Genomic DNA, 10,484 nt, shown 5'->3' with positions numbered 1-10,484 from the left:
GCCATTTCCCTGGTTTATTTGCAAATTCATTTTTAAACTTTTTAAATTCATTGTAATTTCCACTTCTCTTAATAAATATAATAGCTGTTATACAAGCTTAATTTATTGAGAAATGTTTATGTTCCCGGAGATTTTTTGAATTTTTTATTTAATCCAGAATATCTTGTAATTCATTATGTTGGATAAAATAACTTGCAATAAAAGATTTACTTCCATAAAATCTTTTTATAATCTTTTTATAATCCTCCACTATCGCTTCTTGATGTAGCAACATTGCATTCAGTCACCATCTAAAATAATTAATTTTCTTTTACACATCAAACTTAGAGGATTATGACTCAAAGATATTGATAATGTTTCTACTTTGGAAATTTTAGTGGCCAAATTCTTTGAAACCCAAATCATGTCTACTCTTGAAAAAAATCTCTGTCTTTCAGGAAATACATGGTTGAATTACCACTTTTCTGTCTCCATGTATCATTGAGTCCTAAATTGTTCATCAGATTGAACAAAAATTTTGGTAATTTGCCTTGAGTGATTTTAATGTTTTTCTCAGAAATTCTGTCCAGTTGTGGAGACTCTATTCATCAATAGAAACAATTCATCTCCTTTATAAAAAAATATTTTTTCTTCATTTGGGGCATACATTTCCAATTATCAGTGTCTTAGTAGTATGCAAATTAATTTTCATCCACCACAACAAATTTACTATTTATTTGTCAAATTTCTACACTGCCCATCTCATCTAGGGGACTAGATTATGTTAAGATAGTCTTAAAGTAGATTTAGCTCATCTAATCAAATTTCCTGTTTGATATACAGTAGCCCCTCACCTACCGCTGGTGTTACGTTCCAGACCCGACCGCAATAGGTGAAATCCGCGATGGGGAATTTATCGACTGATAGTACTTATTTAAGTATTTATATTGTAATTGTTTGGTAAGTTTTCATTGTTTTAAGTGTTTATAAACCCTTCCCACACAGTATTTATTTTAGATACAGTATTTAAATACAGTATTTACAATTTTAGATATATATTTTTTTAAAAACCTGCCGATTGAGTTCGGCGGGCTGTTCAAATGTGCCGATCGACTTCCTCAGAAACCCACAAACCAGTGAAGATCCGTGAATGATTTTTCTCATTAATATTTCTTGAAAACCCGCGATGAAGTGAAGCCGCAGTAGGTGAAGCGCGGTATAGCGAGGGACTACTGTACAGTACTTAGAAGGACTGATATGAATCTTGCAAGTCTGAAAGTATAAAACTTCCTGCTACCTCTTTCAACTGCTTAATACAATAGGATGAACCCTTTCTACGATTCTTTCTCTGATATTTAAACCTCCCTGCTTCTTTTTATGATGGCTTCCTGGACAGCATCTCTTCTTCCCCAAGATTCCACATTCCATAACACATTTGAGATGCATTTGCTCCATTTATATTCTATGCTAAGTATTTATAATCCATTATCATGCAAAACATATTTTAAAACATTGATCCCATAGCACTCAATTTAGTATCATCCCTTTCAGTTTCTTGTTATACTTATTGGGCTTTTTTTGTACAGGTAGTCCTCAAGTTACAACCACAATTGAGCCTAAAATCTCTGTTGTTAAATAAGACATTTCTTAATGTGCTATGCCCCATTTTACTTTTGTGCCAGAGTTGTAAGTGAATCACAACAATTGTTAAGTTAATAACAAGGTTGTTTAGTAAATCCATTGAATTTGATTTGTCAGAAGATTACAAAAGGTGCACCTGATCCCTACACATTGCAACCATCATAAATGGGAGTCAGTTGCATTTCTGGGGTTGCCAAATTGCCATAAGTCACCTTTTTCACTGCCTTTGCTACTTCGGTCACTAAATGGACTGTTGTAAGTCAAGTGCTATCTATAGTCTCCACTGATACCGCTATTTGGATCTTGTCCAATTCCACTTTGAACTTTTCTAGAAATTGCCTTGCCTTCTGAACAGAATTCAGTTAAAAGTTAAAATGCTGTTTAAAAGTAAAGATTGCACATTATAATTTGTCCTATGGAATGATATCTTTTTCTGCCTTAAAGTCTTAGCCAAAAAAATAAACAAATCCAAACATTTTTTAATGTAAAACTTCAATCAGAATTTCTTTAAGAACATTATATGTGTTTTATCAATTTATCTTGTATTAATAGGCTGTTGTAAAACTTGACCATTTGTTGTCTTCTTGACAAAGTGCATCAAAACACTGCTCAGAACTTTTTGTGTTGTCACAATTCTGGAATTTATTCTAAATACTTCATCAGTTTTCTATATCCTCCTCTTTCCAATCAAACAATTTCTAAGTCTTTAGGCTTTAATAATTTTTTCTCTAATGTCTTCATCAGATTCCTTTGGGATTGCTCCAAGTCTCAAACAAATTCATTCTCTCAATTCCAATAGAACTAGATTATCTAGTTCTTTTTTCAACTCTGTCTATAAGCCTGACATACTCTCTAAACTTTTTACTTTGCCATTAACTTGTTTTAACTCTCTTAGACACTTGTTTTCTGAACTTTCCATCTTAACTTCCTCTTTCATCTCCACAAATATTTTTTGAAAAGCCCTCAATTTACTATGAAGTGATTCAACTAATTTATTACCAATCTATGGAAACAAATCTGGTATACTTTTTTTTTTTTTTGCCGATTGTTCTAGCAATATTCCCTCCATTCTTGCTTCTCTTCTGGTTGTCATTATATTTAATTCAAAAAGAAAATTACCTTGAACAAGGGGGGGGGGAGAGAAAAACCAAGCTTCCCCCTTTTTCAAGCTTTTTTTTCTTTAATATTTTCATCTCTAATGGCACTCCATAGTTACAGTGAACATCATAATCCATATTCCCATAAAAGGTAAAATAAAGATTCCCCCGCACATGCCTCCTAGCCGTTTCTGGCTCTGGAGGCGGTGCTTATCTCCTTTTCTGAGCTGCAGAGCCAGCGCTGTCCGAAGATGTCTCCGTGGTCATGTGGTCAGCATGATTAAACGCCAAAGGCTCACAGAGTGCTGTCACCTTACCGCCAAAGTGCTTCCTATTTTCCTACTTGCATTTTTTTACGTGCTTTCAAACTGCTAGGTTGGCAGAAGCTGGGACAAGTAACAGGAGCTCCCTCTCTTACATGGCGCTAGGGATTCAAACCACTGAACTGCCGACCTTCTGATTGACAGATTCAGCATCTTAGCCACTGCATCCGTTAACATTTTCATCTCTAATGGTACTCAGTAGTTACAGTGAGCATCATAATCCCTATCCCCATAGTTATAGTCAATATGTCAGTCTGACTCATACTACCTTTAACTTCTGTTTTGTAAAATCTGCCAATGGCCTGCTCCCTTTAATAATAAACAAAAAAAGTTTCCAAAAAGACCTGGTTCATTTGTCTAAATTCTAGTTTATTCAAGTTTATTTATTTAACAAATAAAGTTTCCAAAATAACTGTTCCCTTTTTAATCATTTTTTACTTTCTTACATCTGTTCCTGGTTAAGCTTCTTGCCATATTTTTTTTTAATCCTGCTTGTTCTGCTGCCTACAAAATCTCTAGATTTAATTACATCCAAAAGTGATTAAGGAATGAGGCTCAGCTGAACTTTGTGTCCCTATAATAGCTGTTAGCTTAGTTAAATTTCTGCAACTCTTAGACACTCAACTCATGAACTGACTATAAAAAAAAAAATTTCCATTCCTAAAGTCTACTTACTCTCATGATCATTCCTTTATCCTAAACGACTGCACTGGCTGAACTCTGTTGGCCACTTGCTATGAGGATCATGGAAAACTAGGTTTTTGAAGGAGTGGGGATGGCATTATTGCATAACCATTTTATTAATCGATAAAAGTCATCTGCCAAAAGGCACATGACCAACATAGTAAGTTCCATCTATTTTGTATGATTCCATGATATATGCAGGTACAAAAGGGGTGGAGCTTCAGCATGATGCTACCTTCATCATTTTCAAAACTTTGAATCCTTCCAACACCTCCTATATTACTATTTATATTAGCAATGCTATTGTAATAGATACTATAGTATATACTATAATCCCACGTAATTTGGATTTAAAAAATTTTCACCTAAAAGTTATTGCTGGGAATTAATTTGAAGGATTACAATGATTTGTAATTGGGATATTATTTTACAGTGTTGCCCGTTCTTCTGTCTAGACATTATATTTATGCCATAAAGATCCAAATTATGGCCCACATTTAAACTAACTTTTGACACTTGGTAATTAATAAAGTATGCTTTTGCATATTTTTGAAAGAAGTCCTTTCAGTACTTGTATTTCTTGAATGACTTAATAGTGAAAAAAAGGTAAAAGCAATTTTTTGCATTAAAATGTGCATTGATAAAACAGCATTGGAAGAATTAAAGCTAACTACCAACCCTCTTACTTTAGTGCACAAAATAATTAATGACCAAACAAGCCAATTGACTATATCTTGCTATATATTCTGTGCAAACGTTCTTTGTTTATACATTATATTTTTTTTAAATGCTCACCTCCGTTTCTGCAGAACTCATCCATTTCATCCATTACTTTCTTATAATTTCCTATATATATATGTCACATGTTTTTTTGCTGAATTTGAAAATTAAGGGAGACTAGGATAGATCTATTTTGGCCTTATTTTGGCCTCATCAGCTAGCCATACCCTCACTGGGACTTGAACCTGCAACCTTTGCCTTGTAAGGCAGAGAATTAACCTCTAGGCTACAGTATCCAATCCCTTCAGCTCTGCACCATACACACACACATACATACATATACACATACACATAAATATACACATGTGTGTGTATATATATATGTAGATTGTTCTGAGTTCGGGTTTTGCCCCGTGTAATATTTTGAGTGTCTATGCGACGTTTCGGTGAAATCACATTCACCATCATCAGGCTGAAGTTTCAAGCTTCGTGCTGTTGTAAATATGGATATACATACATGCATGCATACATACATGCATACATACATACATACATACATACATACATACATACATACATACATACATACAGGGGTGGGCTACTGCCTGGAGGGGGGGAACGCAGTGGGGTAGCGAAAATGGAGTTCCACCCCAGAGCACCCAATTCGCACTGAAAGATGTTGAATGTGAAAATTTTTACTACCAATATACAGTATATATAAACTATATAGAGAGAGATATACACACATGTATAAACCCTAATACTGCTGCTTTTACTACAGAGACTTCTTAAGTTTATCTATTCTCACTGCATTCAACTTTGAAGTATTTCCTGACACATTAATTTTGATTTACATATAACAATGATGGTGAACCTTTTTTTCCCTCAGGTGCCAAAAGATTGCACACGTGTGAGATAGTGTGCACACACCTGTAATGCAATGCCCTCCCCCTATGCATGTGTGGTAAGTCCGTTGGCAGTGACGGGCTACCATTCCCGGCGCTACCGCAATGGGCCGGGAGTACGCGCACATGCGTCCGGCATGGGATTTGGCTTCTGCACATGTCACCAACATGACATCACTTGCAAACAAAACTGCAGCACATGTAAACATACCTGTAACAGCTCACAGGTATTAATGATACATTATTATTATTATTTATTGGATTTGTATGCCGCCCCTCTCCGCAGACTCGGGGCGTCTATCAACAGTAACAAAACAGCATATAAATCCAATACTAAAACAGCTAAAAAACCCTTATTACTAATAAACAAACATACATACAAACAAACATACCATGCATAAATTGTAAAGGCCAAGGGGGAAAGAATATCTCAGTTCCCCCATGCCTGACGGCAGAGGTGGGTTTTTAGGAGCTTACGAAAGGCGAGGAGGGTGGGGGCAATTCTAATCTCCGGGGGGAGTTGGTTCCAGAGGGTCGGGGCTGCCACAGAGAAGGCCCTTCCCCTGGGCCCCGCCAAACAGCATTGTTTTGTTGACGGGACCCCTGTCGCTGGGATTCGTGCGGCAGAAGGCGGTCTCGTAGATACCCTGGTCCGGTACCATGAAGGGCTTTATAGGTGATGACCAACACTTTCAATTGTGACCAGAAATTGATCGGCAACCAATGCAGACTGCGGAGTGTTGGTGTTACATGGGCATATTTGGGAAAGCCCATGATTGCTCTCGCAGCTGCATTCTGCACGATATGAAGTTTCCGAACACTTTTCAAAGGTAGCCCCATGTAGAGAGCATTACAGTAGTCGAGCCTCGAGGTGATGAGGGCATGAATTAATGATACATGTCTTCATGACAATGGAAACATTGATTTTTTTTCATTGCTCTACACTTCATACAATACCTTATCTTTGAAGCGGTTGTTCTTTTATATTTTTTTCTTTCTCATCCACATCTTGTTCATTACATTTTACCCAAAGTGTTTCTACAATGTACTGCCTTGAGAATCTAAAGAGTGGGTATTGCTCTGCTTTCTTCCTTTGCAGACTGAAACGATTGTGCTTACTGTCACACCTCTCCTTCTCCTGGTTACTTCACAGCCTGTTTCAGTCTTGCACCCAGGAGAGACATATTTACCTTACTTGAGCTATTTAGAGAATAATTTAGATAATTGTTACTTTGGATTTTCAGAGCAGAGGAAAAAAAGGTTTTCAGATGTCCCTAAGCAGCCAATTAGAGCAGCTAAGAGGATCAAAAAAACGGGCTTAGGAAGCAACGTTTCTGAAGTGCACGTACGAGAGAGGGTCAGTTCCTTCAATGGCTACTGTATTTTTGGAGTATAAGACGCACCTTTTTACTCCCTAAAACAGGATGAAAACTTAGGTGCGTCTTGTACACCAAATGTAGCCCCAACCAGCCCATCCTACCCTTTGGCCTCTGCCTCCCAGCAATTTACCTCCTTGCAGCAAATAGAACAGACCTGTTAAGCCAAGCAACTCATCAGCTTCCCGACCCTCAGCTGATTTGAGGCTGTAGATAGGCTGACCATGCTAAACTGAAACTGAAAATAGCTGCAAGGAACCTAATTGCTGGGAGAAAGACGCAGATTTTTATTTTCTGCTGAACTGGATGTAAGGAGGTAAGTCAATAACTATAAATGTCTGTAGAATGTTCAAATTATTAGACTTATTTTTTTAAAGATTGCTTTATTATTGTTCTAGACCAGTGTTTCCCCAACCTTGGCAACTTGAAGATATTTGGACTTCAACTCCCAGAATTCCCCAGCCAGCATTCACTGGCTGGGGAATTCTGGGAGTTGAAGTCCAAATATCTTCAAGTTGCCAAGGTTGGGAAAAACTGTTTTAGACAACAAAATGAAGAAGGTTTTTTTTAAATAAATGCTTGATTTGAAGAGGCCCAGTGCTTTTGTATCTTATTTTAAAAAGCAAAGAATAACTACACTTCCAGAAAGCCGCATCAACTTTAAAGATCTGTAAAGATCTGAGTCCTTTGGGATTGGGCAGCATAGAGGTTGAATAAATAAAAGTATAATCTGAAACGGAACAATGTCCTGTTTAGTGTTAAGATAAGGCAGCTGTGTTAAACCTTGACCTAGCCATGTTTGGAGTATATTTTAATAATTGGGAGGAGTTAGGAAAACTTTCTGGCATTAATACAGTGGGGGGGAAAGTATTTAGTCAGACACCAATTGTGCAGGTTCTCCCACTTAAAAAGACGAGCGAGGTCTGTAATTGACATCATAGGTAGACCTCCACCATGAGAGACAGCATGAGAAAATACATCCAGAAAATCACATTGTCTGATTTTTAACGAATTTATTTCCAAATTATGGTGGAAAATAAGTGTTTGGTCATCTCAATACTTTGTTATACAGTGTTCCTTCGATTTTCGCGGGTTCGAACTTCGCAAATAGCCTATACCATGGTTTTTCAAAAAATATTAATTAAAAAATACTTCGCGGGTTTTTTCTTATACCACGTTTTTTCCTGCCCGATGACATCATACGACACCACCAAACTAATAATTTTTGCAAATAAATAACAAAAAATATGATTATTGTTAATAAATAATGTTTATAAATATCAGGATCACTAAGTGTCTTATTCAATGGTGAGTACCAGTAATAATGATGAGAAAATGGTTGTTAAGGGAATGGGAAATGGTAATTTAGGGGTTTAAAGTGTTAAGGGAAGGCTTGTGATACTGTCCATAGCCAAAAATGGTGCATTTACTTCCGCATCTCTACTTCGCAGAAATTCGACTTTCGCGGGCGGTCTCAGAACGCATCCCCCGTGAAAATCAAGGGAACACTGTATATCCTTTGTTGGCAATGACAGAGGTCAAACATTTTCCTCACAAGGTTGGCACACACTGTTGTTGGTATGTTGGTATGTTCCTCCATGCAGATCTCCTCAAGAGCAGTGATGTTTTGGGACTGTCGCTGGGCAACACGGACTTTCAACTCCCTCCAAAGGTTTTTTATAAGGTTGAGATCTGGAGACTGGCTAGGCCACTCCACGACCTTAAAATGCTTCTTACAAAACCACTGCTTTGTTGTCTTGGCGGTGTATTTGGGATCATTGTCATGCTGAAAGATCCAGCCACGTTTCATCTTCAGTGCCCCTTGCTGATGGAAGGTGATTTGCACTCAAAATCTCACAATACATGGCCCCATTTATTCTTTCACGTACACGGATCAGTCGTCCTGGTCCCTTGCAGAGAAACCGCCCCAAAACATGATGTCGCCACAGTCATGCTTCACAGTAGGTATCAATGTTCCCTCTAATTTTTTTTCGATGTGGGCGGAAAAGTATAGTGTCTGAGCGGCAGTCCCTTTGGACTGGGCGGCATAGAAGTATAAATAAATAAATAAATAAGAAAAAAATTCCCTTCTTTATTAAAAGAAATTAATAATAAAACAAAATCAAAATCTATTACTATTATTACTATCTTCTCTTTTTCCATCCCCCCTTGTGTGTGTGTGTGTGAACTCTTGAACCATTTCCAATAACAGGTGAGCTATTGGAAATGGTTCAAGAGTTCACACACATACACACACACACAAACGGCTGGGTTTTTTTCCCTCTGTTATTATTTGGGTGCTTTTTACCATTTGCTTTAAATCAAGAGTCATTTCTCTCTCTTTCTCTCTCCCCCTCTTGCTTTCTCTCTTGTTTTCTTTCTCTCTTTCTATTGCTTTCTTTCTCACTCTTTCTATTTCTTTCTTTCTTTCTCTTCTCTCTCTTGCTATCTCTCCCCCCCATTTCTCTCTCTCTCTTTCTCAATTACTTTCTCCCTCTCTCTCTGTCAGCGAGGGGGCTGCGAGAGCGCTTTCTCCGAGCGCTTCGGGAACGCCTGCCCTGCCTCTACTGCAGCCTCCTTGCTGAAAGGTCAGGGACGAAAGCGCTCCCAGCGAAGGGGCTGCGAGAGGGGCGGGGCGGGCATTCCCCAACTGCGCGGAGAAAGCCCTCTCTCACAGCCACCGCCACGGGAGAAGTCACACCCCAAGGCAGGAAGCGGTGGAGGAGGAGAGGGGGCGGATCGGGCGGGCGGGGGGCAGCGTCGAGAGGCCAGGGGCGCTAGGAGGCTGGAGGCACCGTGGGGAGGCAGGGGCGGCCGCAGCTCCCTTCCCTTCTACTGCCGACGCCCCCGTACCCCCCCGCGGGCTGGCAGGGAGATGGGGAGTGCACGCCCATGGAAAAGGGTGTGCGGGGGGTATTTTGGGGCACGCGCGTACACACGCGCGCAGCTTACGGGGAACGCTGGTAGGTATGCGGTTCTTTGGATGCAACTCAGCATTCTTCCTCCTCCAAACACAACAAGTTGTGTTTCTACCAAACAGTTCTACTTTGGTTTCATCTGACCATATGACATTCTCCCAATACTCTTCAGGATCATCCAAACGCTCTCTAGCAAACGTCAGATGGGCCCGGACATGTACTGGTTTAAGCAGGGGGGCACGTCTGGCACTGCAGAATCTTGAGTCCCTGGCGGCATAGTGTGTTACTGATGGTAGCCTTTGTTATGTTGGTCCCAGCTCTCTGGAGGTCATTCAATAGGTTCCCCCGTGTGGGTCTGGGATTTTTGCTCACCGTTCATGTGATAATTTTGGCCCTACAGGATGAGATCTTGCATGTAGTAACAGATCAAGTGAGATTATCAGTGGTCTTGTATGTCTTCCATTTTCTAATTATTGCTCCCAGAGTTGATTTCTTCACACCAAGCTGCTTGCCTATTGCAGATTCTGTCTTCCCAGCCTGGTGCAGGGCTACAATTTTGTTTCTGGTGTCCTTCCACAGCTCTTTGGTCTTCAAGATAGTGGAGTTTGGAGTGTGACGGCTTGAGGTTCTGGACAGGTGTCTTTTATACTGATAACAAATTCAAACAGATGCCATTAGTACAGGTAATGAGTGGACGACAGAGGAACCTCTTAAAGAAGAAGTTACAAGTCTGAGAGCCAGAAATCTTGCTTGTTTGTAGGTGACCAAATACTTATTTCCCACCATAATTTGGAAAGAAATTCGTTAAAAATCAGACAATGTGATTTTCTGGATTTTCTCA

The sequence above is a fragment of the Erythrolamprus reginae genome, chromosome 5 (assembly GCF_031021105.1).
Source record: "Erythrolamprus reginae isolate rEryReg1 chromosome 5, rEryReg1.hap1, whole genome shotgun sequence".
Taxonomy (NCBI): Eukaryota; Metazoa; Chordata; class Lepidosauria; order Squamata; family Dipsadidae; genus Erythrolamprus; species Erythrolamprus reginae.
This window is presented reverse-complemented; position numbering follows the sequence as displayed.